This window comes from Hypanus sabinus, chromosome 5, assembly GCF_030144855.1.
Source record: "Hypanus sabinus isolate sHypSab1 chromosome 5, sHypSab1.hap1, whole genome shotgun sequence".
Lineage (NCBI taxonomy): Eukaryota > Metazoa > Chordata > Chondrichthyes > Myliobatiformes > Dasyatidae > Hypanus > Hypanus sabinus.
Window position 1 is genome coordinate 104,158,675 of NC_082710.1, and position 20,719 is coordinate 104,179,393.

The window sequence follows — 20,719 nt, forward strand, 5'->3', positions numbered from 1 at the left end:
CTTCGACAGGCGGGCTGAACCGGGTGAGGGTAACCTCATACCCCGGTGAGGTAGGGACACGCCCGTCCTGGCATGCGAAGTTGGCTCCGGCGGACTGGGTGGATGAGATCCAATGACCACCAAGGCGGTGTCACAACGCTCTGTTGAGAACACAGCGACAGTCATCCACCGGAACCAAGGAAAACCCCAGTTTGTGGCGCCTGTTCGTACCACTGGACCCGGGCAGAGAGAGTTGAACTCCCCCCACTGGTCGGGCACAATGGACAGCCACCAAACCTCAACGTGTTTCACATCAGGTGTGGAGTGAAGGAAACCTGCCACCCTTACCCATTAACTCTCGCTTCCATATTAGTTACCCTCTGGAACTCTACAGTACTACTGAAAGGTGATAATAATATTCACCTGTCATACTGATGACGTGGTGCGAGCTAGCTCCGCCTTACGGGGGTGGAGGGATTTCGGTCAGAAACCTGATGCGTTTGGAGCCCATTCTCTGCTCTCTTTACAAACACTGTTTGGATAACATCAGTTAAACTTTGAATTTGACCTTCCTTCCTCCTGCCAGACAGGTAAAACAAAACGTTTATTTCCTTTTTAAAAAAAACTGCTATGTTGTTGTTGATAAACGTCCGTGATCTCTGTCGAAATCCATCTCTTTGTACAAAGATGAGCTGAGGCTTTTGTGCTTTCCACGCAGTTAAAAGTGAATTAAATTGATTGTCGCAGCGGGGTGTGTGTGGTGCGACGTGTCCTCCCGAGACCGGGTTAGGTATTGGTGCAGAGTCTGGAACGAACCCTGTTATTGTGGACCGACCCGTGACTCCGGAGCTGGATTAACCGACCACTTTCACAGTGTCTGACTTTAGGATTATTTCCAAATCCGCGTTCACTTTTCCTGTAAGGGAATCTCAATCGCTTTCTCTCACTCACTCGCACTGTGCAGGAAAAGGCGAGCGTCGGTTTAATAATGAGCGAGTGCTTTTGCAGAAACGTTACCTTACAAATTTAGTATTTCTCTTCTGTCGGTGTATTGAGTTGGATTTAGAAATACGTCGGCAACTTGAACCGAAGCTGGTCCGCTTCCAGCATTTTACCAGCTCTGTAGTTATGAAGTGGAGGTGTAGCCATAATCCTAGTATTTCGCCTGGGAAGGTATCTAAAGATAACAATATTATTTATATATATAAAGAACGTGCCAGACCGCGTTTTAGGGACGTTTCCAAGTGTTGAAAGATTTAATCTAAATGTATTGTTTAACGCATCGCGCAATTTAATCGCCTTATTAGTTACGAGATCAAAAGTACTCTTTGTTACACTGGTCGGCGGAGATGTATCGGAACGAGAACTGATGCCAGTGATCTTAAACCCACCTGAACAACTCCGAGAGGCGTATTACCAGCGAGACGCCATCACTTCTGTGAAATTTTCGATATAAGTGGCAAGATCTTGAGCTTTTCTCCAAGTTTTATCTTCAGAGGTAGCGGGTCCCTGGCATAAACCTACATTTCTTCGTCTACGAGCCCTGATTACTGAAGGACTAATGTTGAGACGAATTAATCCCCCGTTGCGGTCCGGTAGCGCGTATCGGAAGTTCTGGTTACCGACCTGCATCTCCCTATCGTCCTGTAACCTTGCCATTTCTGGGGTAATCGCGCGTGAAAATGATGCCAACCCCTAGCTGGGTCTCCTATACTGAGCGTTGTGAATTACCCTTTCTTCAGACTTCAGACGTCCCACCCTGCAAAAATTCATTTCAGGGAGGTAGCACCATCAATTTGCGGGAGACTCCTGGAACTTCCCGGAGAAGTGGCATGGGCAACTGCCAATCTCCTATACAACCCTGCCCAGGCCCGCGTCCTGGAAACTTTCCAAGGTGCAAATCCATGGTCTCTCGAGACTAATAGATGCCTATGAAATTGTATTTCTTATTTCCTTTTAAATGCCTGCAAGAAAGTGAATCTTAATATGCTAACATATATGTACTTTGAAAATATGTACTTAAAGAAACATTCCAAAATGCACCACGGAGCATGCATTATTGATATCAGCAGATAAATAGCATTAATTAATAGATTATTTGGTCTTTTGAATAAGAATCTCTACATTATCAAGAAATCTTATCCATTCAATACACCACAATAATCTATTAATTAACACCACATTATCAATGAGGTATCTTTACAGAAGTGCAACAATGCAAAAAAAAAAGCCTAAATTATAAATTCAAGTCAAGTCAACTTTTATTGTCATTTCGACCATAACTGCTGGTACGGTGCATAGTAAAAATTAAAGTGTTTTTCAGGACCATGGTGTTACATGACACAGTACAAAAACTAGACGGAACTATATAATTAAAAAAAACATAGACTACAGACCTACACTGGACTGCATAAAGTGCAAAAACAGCACAGGCATTACAATAAATAATAAACAGGACAGTAGGACAAGGTGTCAGTCCAGGCTTCGGGTATTGAGGAGTCTGATAGCTTGGGGGAAGAAACTGTTACATTGTCTGGTTGTGAGAGCCCGAATGCTTCAGAGCCTTTTCCCAGACAATGCTGTTTCCTTTGCGGATGCAGCGTGTTGTGTAAATGTCCGTGATGGCAGGAAGAGAGACCCCGATGATCTTCTCAGCTGACCTCACTATCCGCTGCAGGGTCTTGCGATCCAAGATGGTGCAATTTCTGAACCAGGCAGTGATGCAGCTGCTCAGGATGCTCTCAATACAACCCCTGTAGAATGTGATGAGGATGGGGAGTGGGAGATGGACTTTCCTCAGCCTTCACAAAAAGTAGAGACGCTGCTGGGCTTTCTTTGCTATGGAGCTGGTGTTGAGGGACCAGGTGAGATTCTCCATCAGGTGAACACCAAGAAATTTGGTGCTCTTTACGGTCTCTACCGAGGAGCCGTCGATGTTCAACGGGGAGTGGTCGCTCTGTGCCCTCCTGAAGTCAACAACCATCTCTTTTGTTTTGTTATTGCAGATGAATAGTGCTAATGCATCATTTCCTGCATGTATTATTATTATTATTATTATTATTATGTAGAGTACTGTGCAGAAGTCTTAGGCCAATGTAAAAAAATTTCTGTAAAGCACAGATGCTTTCAAAAGTAATGATATTAAAAGTTTCTAAATATCAGAAAAATTATTATGAAGAGCAGTAAACTTAAAAAAAACTAAATCAGATTAATATTTGGTGTGACTGCCCTTTGCCGTTAAAACTGCATCAATTCTCTTAGATGCAGTTTTATAAGAAAATCAGTTGGTAGGTTGCTCCAAGTAGCTTTGAGAACTTGCCATAGATTTGCAGCAGACTTTGGCTGTCTCTTTTGTTTCTGTCTCTCCAGGTAATTCTGGACACCCTTAATCATGAGACCTGGGCTCTGTGGAGACTATATATAAAAAAACCTAGGGTGCCTAAGACTTTTGGCACAGTACTGTATATGGAAAGTTATTGATGTGTTGAAGGAAAATCCCCTACACCGTGGAGATGCTTAGGATAAGGATATGATAATTTATTGGAAAGTGCCTGCCAGCAGGTGCTTGTGATATAACTGATGTGCAGAACAGCCTGGACTGATTTATTTGATGTGACTTTCACTGGTCTGGTGAACTTATTCAACACACAGACAAACAGACAATAATTTTGTTTTACGCCCATTATTATTTATTTTAGAGCTCTTACATAAAAATCCCGGAGGGTGTTTTGTCACTCATTATTGTTCCAGTGTGCAACATTGACTCTGGAGTGTTCACTTTGGTCAAGTTCCTGGAATTGATACAATTACACGGCCATAAATGCTGTTTGGAAGGAGCTTACTCTCAAACAGAATTAACTCTTTTAACTACACCAGGTATAATGACCAGTTCAAACTTTAATCTCACTAAACCATGCTGCTCGTTTCTATCCCTCTTGGGATTGGGAATTACTTCCAACAAAGTGCAGTTTGAATTAAATAAGACTAGCCACAAATTCTTCATCGTCTTACCTTTTTCTCCTGCATTTTCTTTTGGATCTTTAGAAAATGCTACAAATTGGATGACTGGGTTTAGAATACTGACATTCTTTTTCTCACACTTGTGTTAAATGTGCATAATGAATAGTCGTAGAAACACACTATGTTGTATATTGACAATTTGATAATGATAACCTCCTGTAAACTGCAGTAGTAATGAGTAATAAGCAAATACCTGCTCCTCCATTCATCTTCATTTCAAAGAGGAGTCTTCATCTGTGCCACTTGTTTTAAATTTTTCTGCACTGTCCAAGCAGTTGTGAATTTGAAAGTTTTTTTATGGATGTTAATAAAAACAGAAATGCTGGATGAACTCAGCCAGTCAAGCAGCATCTGTGGAGACAAACCAGTTAATGCTTTGTATTAATAATTATTCATCAGAGTGTTTTTTCTCTATCAATAGTTTCCTTGTGAATGTAGTGAGTATTTTAAAAGCAGTGCTATTATGATGATAAAGTTAATTAGAATGTTCAAAGTACATTTATTACAGGTGTCCCCCTCCTTTACAAAGGTAGAGCGTTTGTATGAAACCTTTCTTAAGCCGAAATGGTGTAATGCGAAAACAGGTTACTAATGTAGGTCTTTTGTAAAAGCGAAGTGACGTAAAGCGAACATTCGTAAAGTGGGGGACCCCTGTATCATAGTTTACAATCTTGAGATTTATCTCCTTACAGGCAGCCACTAAACAAGAAACTGAAATAACTCATTTTTAAAAAAGACCAACAAACACCTAATGCGCAGAGGGAGAAAATAAACACAAATCATGCAAACAGTAAAAGCAAGCAACAGCCTTCCAAAGGAAAGTGAGTCCATAGACATGAAGCCCAGAGCAGCCGGACTTCCTACACAAGAAATTCTGATGCAAGAAAGTAAAGCAATCCAAGTTAGGGTATTATCTGTTTAGGTTAGTGGTCACCAACCTTTTAAAGCCCAAGATCCCCTACCTCAGCCTAAGTGAAAGATAAGATCGACCTGCTAAATCGTTTAGAGAAAAAACAGCTCAGATTGTACTTCCATCTTGAGGCCCTTTATTTGGGCTAATTGTATTTTAATTACATAAAATGCTCTTGTCAAACTTTCAAGTTAATTTAACTAAGAAAACACTGTAACTAGCATATCAAACAGGCCATAGCGGCTTCGAGCTCATCCAATAATGCCTTGAATAAGCAGTGCTGAAGCGCTTTTGCTCGAATCAAGTTTATCGGTTTGACCACCAGTGTCATTACATGAGAAAAGTCCACGACCTTCCCAGCCAAGGCTGCTGATGAATCACACAGTGATAATCCAGGAAGTCGGGAAAATCAGAGTAATTATGGCACAGTGCTATAAAAACCAACGCGCACACCACGCATTTCTGGGGCCCCATCAGTAGTAATTGCCATCAGTTTATGAATGGGGATGTCATTTTCACAGACTTTTTTTAACACTCATTGTAAATATCCTCACCTCTTGTTCTCCCCCTTTAAGTGCAAAAGAGAGAGGAAGTCTTCCTTTGTTGTAAAATCCTGGAAAGCCATTCCGACAAATACAACAAGCTGAGCTGTTTGCATTACATCCAGGGATTCATCGAACTGTCGTGAAAAATATTCAGAGTGACAAGTCCTTTAACACTTGTCATTCCATGTCCTCTGAGCCATTGGTAAACTTACTGAGACACTAGCATAAGTTTCAGGGGTACGTAATCTAATGACGCCACTGTTTTTGTTTCCCGTTTCTTGTACATTTGGGGAATTTTGGAATTTAAAGTGGGAGATGCGTTGTAACGTGAGCGTTATAAAGATAAGTTAATACCAATCAGGATCATGGTAATCTAGCAATACACCCGCTGCAGAAACTGTAAAGAGAGATTGTTTCCAGGGTTGCAGGGTTTTCCTTCCGGTCTTTTCTGCCCGGTGTTAGTGAAAACTTCTGTATGCAAATATTGTTTTACCTTCCTAGATAAAGTTGTTTCTTTTGGGCATGAAGTTGTCGAGCAGTCCTTTTTCAAAGTAGAAGTTACTAAATTACTACATATTTGCATCAAAAGGTTTATCGGGCATAATGTATTTGTGTATTTTTCATTTTTTTCGGGATCTACTGGGAAAGTCTCAAAGATTGACCAGTCGCTCGCGATCGACTGGTTGGCGACCATTAGTTTAGATGTTGGAGCTCCTGTCATATTGCTACTTGTCTTGTTTTAGGAATATAGTGTGTGCAGGTATAATCTGTAGCTCACTGTTGGTGAAGGAGCGGGATACTACTGTGCTAATTTATTTTGTACATTTGTCACAATGGCATTGAGATTCTTCATTAGTTTTCTACTCGGCTTTGGTCAGTCTTCCATTCCATATCTGGCTTGCTGGAAATGCTCTCTCAGGTCAGGAAGTGAGCTGCTCGTTCGTCACTTATTTGGTCCAACTGGCCCTGTGTCTGTGTCCTGTAGTCATCAGGCTGCTGAACGGACTGCACACTGAATCGGGCCCTGTGTCTGTGTCCTGTAGTCATCAGGCTGCTGGACGGACTGCACACTGAATCGGGCCCTGTGTCCGTGTCCTGTAGTCATCAGGCTGCTGGATGGACTGCACACTGAACCGGGCCCTGTGTCTGTGTCCTGTAGTCATCAGGCTGCTGGACGGACTGCACACTGAACCGGGCCCTGTGTCTGTGTCCTGTAGTCATCAGGCTGCTGGACGGACTGCACACTGAATCGGGCCCTGTGTCTGTGTCCTGTAGTCATCAGGCTGCTGAACGGACTGCACACTGAATCAGGCCCTGTGTCTGTGTCCTGTAGTCATCAGGCTGCTGGACGGACTGCACACTAAATCGGGCCCTGTGTCCGTGTCCTGTAGTCATCAGGCTGCTGGACGGACTGCACACTGAACCGGGCTCTGTGTCCGTGTCCTGTAGTCATCAGGCTGCTGAACGGACTGCACACTGAATCGGGCCCTGTGTCTGTGTCCTGTAGTCATCAGGCTGCTGGACGGACTGCACACTGAATCGGGCCCTGTGTCCGTGTCCTGTAGTCATCAGGCTGCTGAACGGACTGCACACTGAATCGGGCCCTGTGTCTGTGTCCTGTAGTCATCAGGCTGCTGGACGGACTGCACACTGAACCGGGCCCTGTGTCTGTGTCCTGTAGTCATCAGGCTGCTGAACGGACTGCACACTGAATCAGGCCCTGTGTCTGTGTCCTGTAGTCATCAGGCTGCTGGACGGACTGCACACTGAATCGGGCCCTGTGTCCGTGTCCTGTAGTCATCAGGCTGCTGGACGGACTGCACACTGAACCTGTGTCTGTGTCCTGTAGTCATCGGGCTCCTAGACTGGCTGCAATATTGAATGGGGTCCCTGGCTGTGGACTCACTTTCGGGGACACTGCGGTTTTTGTTTTGTGTGTTACTTTTTACATTTATTTTTATTATTTGCATGATTTGTACTTTTTTCCTGCACATTTAATTTTTTATGGGCTTTGCCGTGCAGGTTTTTTAATGGGTTCTTTAGTGTTTCTTTCTTTCGTGGCTGCCCATACAAGATGAATCTCAAGGCTGTATGTGGTACACATACTCTGATAAATATGGAGGAATTTCTTGAGCCAGAGATTGGTGGATCTGTGGGGTTATTTCTTTGCCACAGGCAGCTGTGAAGGTCAAGTCTTAATGTACATTTAAGGCAGAGGTTGATAGATTCTTGATTGGTCAGGGCATGACAGAATACAGGGAGAAAGCAGGAGAATAGGACTGAGAGGGAAATGGATCAGCCATGAGGAAATGGCAGAGCAGACTTGAGGGGCCAAATGGCCTAATTCTGTTCCTATATTTTATGGTCTAATCACAAATCTACTTTAATATTTGAGTTACTGATTTGGTGAATGGTGACCTTGTTTATAGGAGCCAATGCTGTAGATGATTCACCATTTTCTTGACCATCTGCTAGTATTTGTCTTTGACACAAATGATGCTCTGTAAATCCACAGTCTGAACTCTCTCTCTTTACAAATTTTAGAACCTTGTCTGAAATATTTTCTTGACAACATGCATGTTGGTCACTGAAGCTTGAGTGTTGTACAAGATGTGTATTACATAATCCTGCGGTATAATCCAAGGATATAATAATTGTAGTCTCTCGTAATCTGCTCTGAATATTCATGGTTAATCTATTTAAAAAAGACTGCTTGATGTGACATTTTATATTGAGTTTATGGAATTCTAGAGCACTACAGCACAAAAAACAGTCCCTTTGGCCCTTCTAGTCCATGCCAAATTAATTTTGTATACCTCTATCAAAATTTCCCTCATTCTCATACACTCTGAGAAATAAACCTCTTCAACCTTCCCCTATTACTCAGGTCTTCAACTCCTGGCAATATTCTTCTAAAATTTCTGTGTACTCTTTCAATCTTATCGATATATTTCCTGTAGGTAGGTGACCAAAACTGTACCCAGTACTCCAAATTGGGCCTCATCTGTGCCATATACAACTTCAACAAAACATTTGATTTATGAAAGCCAATGTGCCAAAAGCTCTCTTTATGACCCTATCTACCTGTGATACCACTTCCAAGGTGTTCTGGCCCTGTATAAAAGTTTTGCCCCCCAGGCAGTTAATCTGGTCAACCATTCTCGCTAACCCCTCCCCCCAACCCCACTATCTCTATTACGTCCATCACAGCATTGTAAACAGTTAAGCCACATTTAACAATGTGGTTCACACTGTAAATACACACTGGTATTTATGTATTTATGCACATGTTATTCCATATCCATGCTTTAATCTCTTGATTCTATTTTTATATAATTCTTTATTCTTAGCGGGGACAGGAAGGCTTTGCAATGGGCAGTCAAAACCAAAAGCATTACTGGCACTAGCCTACCTGCCTTCAAAGACATGCATGCAGAAACGTGCTGGAAAAGGGCCAGTAACATCATGAAGGATCCCGCCCACCCTGCTCATGGACTGTTTGCCTCACTCCCATCAGAGAGGAGGCTATATAGAATCCGCTCCAGGACCACCAGAGTCAAAAATAATTAGTCTCCCCGAGCAGTAAGGCTGATCAACACCTCCACCCACTAAGACACTCCTTCACATCCCCGACCACCATTACCGTTTTTGGAGCAGCCCAGAGTAGGCCCAAAGCCTCACTTATCAGTTCATCGTGTTAGTGGGCACAGAGCACAGCAGCCGGGGCCGTCTTCAGAGCAAGTGAAATTGACCCTTGACCCATGTCTGGTCTGGTGTTTAAGTAGACTAAACAACGAACAGTGAAAGATTGGCGCCCTGGAGAGAGGAGTGAAGATCGCAGAGAGCTCTTGCCTCCAGTCTGGGCTGGTGTTTAAATTGACTAAAGAGCGACTCACACCTCACACTAGGAGCTGGGCACCTCTGCAGTGAAAGGCTCTGTGCCTAGACCACGCTGCCCAGCAACTCATTTCAGGCCCGGGTTTTGCCACCTAGCCTGAAGCTGCTCTGAAGCTGTTCAAATCAGTTCTGTGCCCAGAGTGACCCAGCCTCATGCCTGGGCCAGTTGTACGGGCGAAGGAACTCCATCTGCAACAATTCTGCAAAACACCATCTTGGCTCATCCCCCTCACCAATGCTCACCCCTTCACTGTTTGCAGCAATAATTTAACAGAAATTACCTCAGAAAAGTTATTTATACTGATGTTTTTATCTTAACAAGAGCCTGTGGTGTAACAGCAGGGGTCCAAGGATCCCTCAGTTTTCTCCCCATTTAGAATATGCCTACACCTTTAATTCTTCTACCAAAGTGCATTACCGTACACTTCCCTATACTATATTCCATCTGACACTGCTTTGCCCATTTTCCTCTATACTGGACACATTCTCCCAAACTGTCTAAGTTCCTCCACATGCTCCCTGCTTCCTCAAAACTACCTGTCCCTCCACCTATCTTCAGAACATCAACCGACAATCAGATAAAGTTGATCCTAGATCCTTGGTGTGGTTAGTAAATTAGCAGTTGACACGAAAATTACTGGAGTTGTGGACAGTGAGCAAGCTTGTAAAATAAGAAGAATGTAGATCAGTTGAAGATTTGGGAACGGAAACGGAAGACGGCTTTTACTCCAGATAAGTATGAGGTATTGCATTTTGGCCAAGTATAAGTAAGTAGGATATGGAAAGGGTACCACATTCTTCCTTGCATCAGTCAAGATGCTGAGTTTAAAAGTCAGAAGGTTGTGTAACGTCTTTATTTAATTAGTCCACGTTTAGAGTATTTTTTGTATTTCTGGTTTTAGAGAGGATGCAGATTAACAATCAGCATCCAACATTTTTAGTGTGGCCTAAATTTTCCTTTTGAGTTTTCAATTTACAAATCTCTGCCTCTGCTTTCATTTCCTTGTCTACCGCCTGGAAGGTGGGTGGAGAGCAGACAACTTTCAAATGCTTGAGACCTGGGTACTCCAACCAAGCACAAAGGGTGTGAAGAGCTTATCAATGACCTAGAACAGTCTTTGAATTGCTTATTGTTCATGGTCTTTGAGGAAATAACTTCTACATCTGGTTTAATTTGCATTTTAACATCTAGCATACAATATGACAGATTTTTAAAAGTAGTTTAAAATGTAATCCCAAAATGATACTGTTTGCAAGCTTGCATAAAATACAGGTGTCAACCTGATGGCATAAGACGCATCTGTGCAAAAGTACAGGAATGGAATATCTGATCCCACAGTGTTGACATGTCGGTCCATATCCTCCTCTTATGCCACAATGAGGCTGCCCTCAGCCTGAAGGGGCAGAACCTTGTGTTCCATCTGGGTAGTCTCCAACTTGAGGGCATGAATATTGATTTCTACTTCTGGTAAGAATATCCTTGTGGTGTGCTACGTGTGCCTGTCTGGACACGCCCCCTGCTGACTGCTCCTGTGGCTCCTCCCACAGGCCCCTGTATAAAGGCGATCTGAGGCCTGATCCTTGGCCTCAGTCTCCAGGATGTAATGTGATGGTCACTCACTGCTTGTTCCTTCTTCCAATCAATAAAAGCCGATATCTCGCCTTACGTCTCAGAGTGAGTTATTGATGGTGCATCAATTTTATTGACTGGAAGTTTTAAAACGTGGAAACTGTTTTACGTCCAGAAAGGTTGGATTTGGACCCTCAAGACCCTGAAGCAGCTCTTGCTTTTGAACTCTGGCTTGCATGCTTCCAATTATACTTGGAGGAGGTTCGTGCAACTGAACCCGCCGTTATGCACAGAATTCTCCTCTTGAGGGTCACCCCAAAAGTTTACTCCATTATCCGGGACCTGCCAACCTACGAAGGGGCACTGGATGCCCTCAAAAGACAGTAGCTGCGGCTGGTGAACACCATCTATGCCAGACATCGTTTAGCTACCCGGCGACAGCGGCCTGGAGAATCGAGCGCTGAGTTTCTCCGAGCACTACAGACACTCGTCCGAGCTTGTGACTGCAAGACGCTCACGGCAGAACAGCATGCGGAGCTGCTGGTGCGAGACGCCATTGTGACGGGACTGAGGTCAGTGTACATGCGCCAGAGGTTGCTGGAAACTGCCGATCTTACCTTACGCTCGGCGATCGAGACGGCCAACGCTTTAGAAGCTGCTCTGCACGACGCTGACGCTGTCCAGTCACGCGATTCCCCGCCGGTTCCGTGGACTCCTCAGACCCCGCCACCGGCGGCTCCCGGGAGCGAATTCGCCAACGCTGCTGCCAGTCGCGATTCCACGAGCTCCCTGAACCTGACCACGGCTGCGGCCCGTCAGAAGCCCGTGCTTTGTTACTTCTGCAGACTCAAAAAGCACCCCCGACAACACTGTCCAGTGCGAGAAGCGACCTGCTCCAGCTGCGGAAAGCGGGGCCATCTCGCCAAGCTCTGTAAGTCTGACCTACGAGCGGAGTGCAGCGCTGCGGGTGAGACGTGGGGGCTGCCATCTTGCATGCCCGGATGTGGGCGGCCATCTTTGTCGGCGTCAGCACACCCCGCCCCCGACCCTCCGATGCTTACTGGGTACCCCGACGGCGATTCAATTCTGGCCACTGTAACCCTCGACCAAAGTGCCCCACACCAGCTTGCAAGGTCCATGATGGACATCCGGGTGGAGGGGCACAGGACTAGATGCCTGTTTGACACGGGCAGCACTGAGAGTTTTATTCACCCGGACACAGTGCAACGCTGCGGACTCGCAACACGGCCGGTAAGTCGGAGGATCAATTTGGCTTCTGGGTCGCATTCCGCAGACATCCGGGCGGGTTGTGTAGCGACATTGGTGGTGCAGGGCACAGAATATTGGAACTTTGCACTACTGGTCATGCCCCTAAACTGTGTGCACCTGTGCTATTGGGGCTGGACTTCCAGACTATGTGTGACTATGGTATATGACGGGCCCCTCCCACCACTCACTGTCCGGAATCCTCAGTTTTGTGGGACTTCATCACCACTGACCACACACACACACACACACACACACACACACACACCCCACCACTTGCAGCCTCTCCACCCTCAAGATCCCTCCCCCACCACTGTTCACCAACCTGACCCCCGACTGTAAACCGGTGGCAACTAAAAGCAGGAGGTACAGCGCGGGGGACAGGGCCTTCATTCAGTCAGAGGTGCAGCGGCTGCTCAGGGAGGAGATCGTTGAGCCAATCACGAGCCCTTGGAGGGCCCAGGTGGTTGTTGTTCGGACTGGGCAGAATAATAGGATGGTGGTGGACTATAGTCAAACCATCAATAGGTTCACGCAGCTTGACGCGTACCCCCTACCCCGCATCGCGGATATGGTCAACCAGATAGCTCAGTACAAGGTGTACTCGACAATAGATCTGAAATCCGCTTATCACCAGCTCCCCATCCGCCCGGAGGACCGCCCCTACACCGCCTTCGAGGCGGGCGGCAGGATCTATCAATTCCTGCGCGTCCCCTTCGGTGTCACAAATGGTGTCTCTGTCTTCCAGAGGGAAATGGACCGGATGGTGGACCAGTACCAACTGCAGGCCACATTTCCCTATCTGGATAACATCACCATCTGTGGTCACGACTGGCCAGATCACAACGCCAACCTCCAACGATTTCTCCAAGTGGCCAAAGCCCTGAACCTTACTTATAACAGGGACAAGTGTGTGTTCGGAACCACCCGCCTTGCTATCTTTGGGTATGTCGTGGAAAATGGGGTTATTGGCCGTGATCCCGACCTCTTCCCACCACTCTCAAAGCCCTCAGACGGTGCCTGGGCTTCTTTTCCTATTACACCCAATGGCTCCCCCATTACGCAGACGAGGCCTGCCCCCTGGTCAAGTCTACCACATTTCCCATCTCTGCTGAGGCCTGCGCGGCCTTCAGCTGCATTAAAGGGGACATTGCCAAAGCTACGATGCATGCGGTGGACGAGATCGTTCCCTTCCAAGTGGAGTGTGACGCCTCCGATTTCGCTCTGGCTGCTACTCTCAATCAGGAAGGCAGGCCAGTAGCATTCTTTTCTCGCACCCTCCAAGGCTCTGAAATTCGGCACTCCGCGGTGGAGAAAGAAGCCCAGGCCATAGTGGAGGCTGTTAGGCACTGGAGGCACTATCTTGCTGGCAAAAGGTTCACCTTGCTGACCGACCAGCGCTCGGTTGCGTTCCTGTTCAGCAACCAACAGTGGAGCAACATCAAAAATGATAAGATTTTGCGGTGGAGAATAGAACTCTCCACCTACAACTATGATATCCTGTACCGGCCTGGCAGACTCAATGAGCCCCCTGATGCCCTATCCTGGGGAGCCTGTGCCAGCACACAGCTCGACCAGCTATACGCCCTCCATGCACATCTTTGCCACCCGGGGGTCACCCGATTTTACCATTTCGTGAAAGCCCGGAACCTGCCGTACTCCCTGGGGGACATCAGGATGATGACCAGGGACTGCCAAATTTGCGCTGAGTGCAAACCGCACTTCTACCATCCTGACACGGCACAACTTGTCAAGGCCACCTGCCCTTTTGAGCGACTGAGTGTTGACTTTAAGGGCCCCCTTCCCTCCACTGACCGCAATATCTATTTTCTCAATGTTATAGACGAGTACTCACGGTTCCCCTTTGCCATCCCCTGCCCCAACACCACTGCCACGTCCGTCATAAAAGCCCTGCGCCAGCTCTTCACTCTGTTCGGATATCCCTGCTATATCCACAGTGATAAAGGGTCCTCCTTTATGAGTGACGAGCTGCACCAGTACCGGCTGGCTAGGGGCATTGCTACTAGTTGGACCACGAGTTATAATCCCCGGGGTAATGGACAGGTGGAGCGGGAGAATGCCACGGTGTGGAAGGCCGCACTTTTAGCCCTTAAGTCAAAAGGGTTGCTGGTCTCTCGATGGCAGGAGGTCCTCCCTGAGGCACTCCACTCTATCCGCTCTCTGTTATTTACGTCCACCAACGCCACCCCTCACGAACGCCTATTCTCTTTTCCCAGGAAGTCTGTCACTGGGACCACCCTACCAGTTTGGCTGACGTCCCCGGGGCCAGTGCTGCTCCGGAAACATGTGAGGAGTAATAAATACTCTCCGCTGGTCGAGAGGGTTCACCTTCTACATGCGAACCCCCAGTATGCCTACGTGGTCTTACCTGATGGGCGGGAGGACACGGTCTCCATCCGCGACCTGGCACCCACAGGTGCAGCAGACCACTACCCTGAACACTCTCTGGTAACTATGAACCCTGTACCTGGGGTGACACAGTGCTCACCAGGCCCTACACAGACTCCTCACGACACTTATAGCTCACCAGGCCCAACACAGACTCCTCACGACACTTATATACCGGGCGTTTTGTACGCATACATACCAGGCGCCTCGCACATGCGTGAGGGATCACTGGCACCTAGTGGGCTGGAACAAGCACAACCTCCATCTCCTGTGCAATCACCAATGTCACCGGCATTCGTGCAATCACAGCCGGTGCTACGTAGATCGCAGCGACAGATTCGACCACCTGATAGACTTGACTTGTAAGAAACTTCGACACATGGGGACTCTTTTAAACAAAGGGGGGGTGAATGTGGTGAACTACGTGTGCCTGTCTGGACATGCCCCCTGCTGACTGCTCCTGTGGCTCCTCCCACAGGCCCCTGTATAAAGGCGATCGAGGCCTGAGCCCAGCCCTCAATCTTCAGGATGTAATATGATGGTCACTCACTGCTGGTTCCTTCTTCCAGTCTATAAAAGCCGATATCTCGCCTTACGTCTCAGAGTGAGTTATTGATGGTGCATCAATTCCCCTCCGTCTTTTTCCTATTCCCCACTCTGTATCTTACCTCTTCTCCCCTGCCTCACCTCCTTCCCTTTCTCCTCTGGTCCAATCTCCTCTCCTATCAGATTCCTTCCTCTCCAGCTCTTTACCTTTCCCACTCTCCTTCTAGCTATCCCTCTTCCATCCTTTATGTTCCGGCATCTTCCTCCTCCCTTTCTATTCTGAAGCAGGATCTTGGCCTGAAACACAGACTGTTCATTTCTACTGCCGCTGCCTGACCTGCTGAGTTCCTCCAGCATTTGGTGTGAGTTGTTTTGGATTTCCAGCATCAGCAGAATACCTCGTGTTTATGATCCCACAACCAATGGATTAGATCAAAGCTGTGAAATCTGTTCACGTTGTGATGCTGAAGGTGGCAGACAGTTATCAGCTACGGGGAAGAAATGCTCCGAAAAGTCCCCCTCAACAATGAAGCTGCTAAAGTCAAAATTAGTCACTACTCAAGTCAAAGTTTAGAATCCGAATCAGGATTGTTCTCACTGACATAGAACAGTACAGCATAGGAACAGGCCTTTGGCCCACTATGTGCTGAACCAGCTAAAATACATCAAACCCCCCCCCCCAAAAAAAACTAATCCCTCCCACCTACTCAATCTCCATATCCCTCCATCTTCCTCACGTTCACGTGCCTATCAAAGCGTATCTTAAAGGCCTCTAACGTATTTGCCTCCACCACCATACCAGACCATGCATTCCAGGCATCCACTACTCTCTGAGTAAAAAAAACCTTACTCCTCACACCGTCTTTGAATCTTCCCACCCTGCATGCCCTCTGGTCTTGTGAATTTTTGTTTTGTTGCAGCAGTATAGCAGAGGCATAACAAATTACTATTGGAAGGTCAAGGACTGGGTGCAGGTCAATGGGACTAGCGGAATAAAGTTTCGGCACAGGCTAGAAGGGTCGAATGGCCTGTTTTCTGTTCTATGGTTCTAAGTTACAATAAAAGTAGACAGTGCAGAAGACGACTGCACAGGAGTTCATTGACAGTTCAGAAATCTGATTGCTGTTCCAGCATGTTGTGTGTGGGGCCTTCAGGCTCCTGTACCTTCTCTCTGATGGTGGTAATGAGAAGAGGGCATGTCTCGGATGGTGAGGGTCCTTACATTTATTTTATTTATGTTGTTGTTTATTGAGATTTTATTTACTTATTTATTCATTAAGTTACAGCATGGAATAGGCCCTTCAAGTTGCACCTCCCAGCAATCCCCCAATATAATTCAATATAATTTTAGCCTAATTACAGGACGATATACAATGAGCAATTAACCTACCAACTATTACGTCTTTGGACCGTGGGAGGAATCTAGAGCACCCAGAGGAAACCCACACTGCCATGGGGGGTGGGGGGGGGGGGGGAGAAAGTGCTAACTCCTTTCAGACAGCAGAGGCTGCCTACTTGAGACTCTGCGGTTTGAAGATGTCCTTGATTGTAGGGAGGTTTGTACCCATGATGGAGGCTACAACCCTCTGCTGTCTGGGGCGATCCTATTCTTTGGAGTCTCCATGCCAGACAGTGATGCAATCAACGCACTTGTTCTCCACGGTACATCTGTAGAAATTTACTGAGTCATTTGCAAATGTACTCAACCGGAGATGCTTGCTCCAGAGTTACTGCATCCCGAAGTCAGCTCAGCCGATCTGAATCGCTCCATGTGACATCAAGTGCCACGAGAAAACCTGCTGGAGGAGCTCAGTGGGTTGAGGAGCATCTGGGGGAGGAAGGGATTTTTTGTCACGTCAAGCCTAGGCTCTGCATCAGAACTGAGAGGAGAGATTGGGCAGTACAGAGGTGATTGGTGTAAGATGACAAGTAAGGAGCTCCGGGTAGGGGATGTGAGCCGATGTGGAGTTGGAAGAGAGTGGCAGGTGAATGATATTGAAATATGATTGGGGATGTTGAAATAACCCCAGACTCTAAGGGACCAAAGTTTAAGCGGAGTTTATTGTCATATGCATTCAGTTGGCCCTCCTTATCTACGAGGGATTGCTTCCGGGACCCCTCGCGGATGCCAAAATCTGCGGATGCTCAAGTCCCTTATTCAAACTGTCTCAATGTGGTGGACGTTAGGACCCGGCGTCAGAGCTCTGAATCTGCAGTGTTTCTGTTCATGAAAATAATCATGATCGTGATTGAAAATAAAGTGGAAATAATAAAGCGACCAGAAAGAGGTGAAACGCCATTGTTCATTGGAAAGTGTTGGGCTACGTTGGTCAACGATTGGAACAATTTTAAAGGATAAAGTGAGAAAGGCTCTGCCCCGAGGAAAGCTACAATTATTACTAAGCAACGCAGTGGTTTAATTATTGAGTTTTGGGGTTTTTGATCCTCCACAGCAACCCAGCACAGTAGAGAGTGCACTCGGAAGTGTCTGTCTCTGGATCGAACTCGGGAACTTCCCGAGCCCGGCGCTGAAACATATATTCCTAAGTGTTTTATATGCAAAGAAAGGTAAAATATATATTATGTACTAAGACAAACGTTTGACTAACCGACGGTAAATAATACCAGATGTACCTGTTCCGACTGACATAGTAAGAGAACTTCCAATTTTTTTCGATCCCGATCTATGATAACCCACGCAAATCCTCCCATATCCCATAAATCATCTCTAGATTACTTATAATACCTAATACAATGTAAATACTACGTAAACTAGTTGTTATACTGCATTGTTTAGGGAATAATGACGAGAAAAAAAGTCTGTATGTGCTCCAATGACAAGTGCTGGTGTGGTGAACTACATATACCTGTCTGGACACGCCCCCTGCTGACTGCTCCTGCGGCTCCTCCCACAGACCCCGGTATAAAGGCGATTGAGGCCTGAGCCCTGCCCTCAGTCTCCAGGATGTAGCATGGTGGTCAATTGCTGCTTGTTCTTTCTTCCAGACAATAAAAGCCGATATCTCGCCTCACGTCTCAGAGTTATTGATGGTGCATCAGCTGGAAAAGCACTTCCGGGTTTTCGCGATTCGCGGTTGGTTGAATTCACGCATGCGGAACTCGCGGATAAGGAGGGCCGACTAATTACACTGAAAAACAGTGGCAAGAGCATCACACGCAAAAATTCAAGAAAAAGCGAGCATGGTTGTAACAAAAAAGCCCATTTTAGTACAAACTGGTCACAGTGTTACTATAGTGTAGTGATTTGGATTATGCCGGCTGGGTCAGGATCCAAATGGAGATTTGGTATGGGATTTTAGGCTTCTGCACTTCCTTACATCCTTCCTGTACTTTCATCTGGGTAGCCTCCAACCAGAAGGCATGAGTGTCGATTTCTCCTTCCAGTAAGTTTTTTCCTTCCCGTTCCTTCTCTTTCTATTCCCCATTCAGGGCTTTTACCTCTTCTGTCCTACCTATCACTTCCCTCTGGTTCCCTCCTTCCCTTTCTCCAATGGTCTACTCTCCTCTCCTATCCAAATTCCTTCTTTTCCAACTCACCTGGCTTCACCTATCACCTTCCACCTATCCTCCTTCCCCTTCCCTCACCTTTTTATTCTGGCATCTTCTCCCTTCCTTCTCAGTCCTGGGAAGGGTCTCAGCCTGAAACTTAGACTGTTAACTCTTTTCCATAGACACCACCTGACCTGCTGAGCTCCTTCAGCGCTTTGTGCACGTTACTCCGTACCTCTTGTCCGATGGTAGCTGAGAGAGGACTGCGCACAGACCCTACTCCACTACAGGTGTGAAGACCTCTTGCTCCAACACTAAGCTTTTTCCTCTGAGGTTGGGTGAGACTAGAACTAGAGGCCATAGATTAAGTGCAAAAGGGAACACAAGGGGGAACTTCCTCACTCAGAGGGTGGTGAGAGTGTGGAACGAGCTGCTAGCGGAAGTGGTGGATTTCAGCATTTTAGAGAAATTCGGATAGGTGCATGGATGGGAGGGGTATGGTTGAGGTACAGGTTGGTGGAAGTAGGCAGAAAAATAGTCCAGCATGGACTGGATGGGCGGAGGAGCCTGTTTCTGTGCTCCATGATATGCCCTTATCCTGGTTGTTGTAATATGAGGGGTGATTGATAAGTTCGTGGCGTAAGGGAATTTTAGAAAACCTAGCACATTTATTTTTCAACATAGTCCCCTCCTACATTTTCACACTTAGTCCAGCGGCCGTGGAGCATACGGATCCTGGACCTCCAGAAAGTGTCCACAGCAGGGGTGATTGATAAGTTTGTGGCTTAATGTAGAAGGAGATGAGTTATACAGCTGTCGTTACATGCACGTGCAGTTCAACTCTTGGAGTGATTATGCAGAAAGTTTGTAGTTAATATGGCCTTCTACCTTAGGCCGCAAATTTATCAATCACCCCTCGGACAGTTAAGTCATTGACAACTCCCTGGCAATGTTGAAAATGTTCTTTGCAAATAATGGGACAAATCCACTTGGCTGTTAGGTAGGAAGTGGCATGGCTGTTAAATCAGTGAGCATCACGGTGAACAACAGAAAGGAAACTGCAGAGAAATGCAGGACACTGCAAACAACCAGGAAAAAGATAAGTTTTCATTGACTTTAGAAAAGTGCAAAGTCATTTTTATCTATCAGAGGTGTATATTGAAACATACAGCGAAGTGTATGTTAGCAACTAGCTCAACTTCGGTAGGCCGCAAGCCTCACCACGCTAACATTGCATGCCCACTGTGCTCAGTAGAGTAAGGTGGAACACTAACAGCACAAAAAGTAACAAAACAACTGCAAAACAAACCCCTTTCCTTGCTTCCACTCACCCCCCCCCCCCCCCCCCACATATGGACAGTCCTCCAGCATCCAGTCTCCGGGCTTCGGCTGTTGGACTTGGACTCAGAAGTATGGTGGATGGATCAGCGACGGTTGATGAAGGGATTGAAATCAGTGGTAAGCATGTTGTGTTTCTAAAGGCTGATTTATACTTCTGCGTAGGCTCTACGCCGTAGCCTACGCAAGTGGCCTATGCCATTGTGAGTATTTATACCTGTGCGTTGGTGTGTATGCGTTGTTCTGCAATTCACCGCCAAAACGCTAGCTGGCGCTGGAGTTTCTATGCCACTGTGTAGAGTTTCTTCGTGTACTTCAAACAGTGACAACTGAGCGCATCATGTTGGAGTTGGAGCTAATAAATGTTGAACAAGAATTACTTTTATTGAAATTACTGCAACGCAGAAAAGAGAGAAGACGTTGGAGGAGATGGTGTGTACGACCATTGAATGGATTGAGGCAGAAGGAGGGTGAATTTTCTGTGCTTGTCCGGCCACTGAGACACATGGATGAGAAAATGCATTTCAAATATTTTCGGATGTCAGCAGTTAGATTTGACAATTTGGTTCATCGTTCAGAAGCAACCAGAAATACGATGCTACCAAGCGGACTAATCACAGTTGTGGTTTGCATCGCTGTGACGCATAGTTACATTTCTGGGGAGGTGCACGTCAGGGTATGGCGTGGGGTACGTGGCTACACCGTACCTACAGTGTAGATTCGACGCAG

At 46.4% G+C, this 20,719-nt stretch overlaps 1 protein-coding gene across 3 annotated transcripts in view; it reads left to right on the forward strand.

Moving 5' to 3' along the window:
* The window catches only part of lypd6 (LY6/PLAUR domain containing 6), a 258,451-nt gene continuing 237,732 nt past the window's right edge, over positions 1-20,719 (forward strand). For 2 of the 3 annotated variants that reach the window (XM_059969137.1, XM_059969139.1), the window contains exon 1: positions 1-569. The gene's annotated coding sequence lies outside the window, so the exon portion shown is untranslated. Of the gene's footprint in view, positions 570-15,188; positions 15,201-20,719 lie in introns of those variants that run through there. The other variant, XM_059969140.1, reaches the window with a different exon arrangement.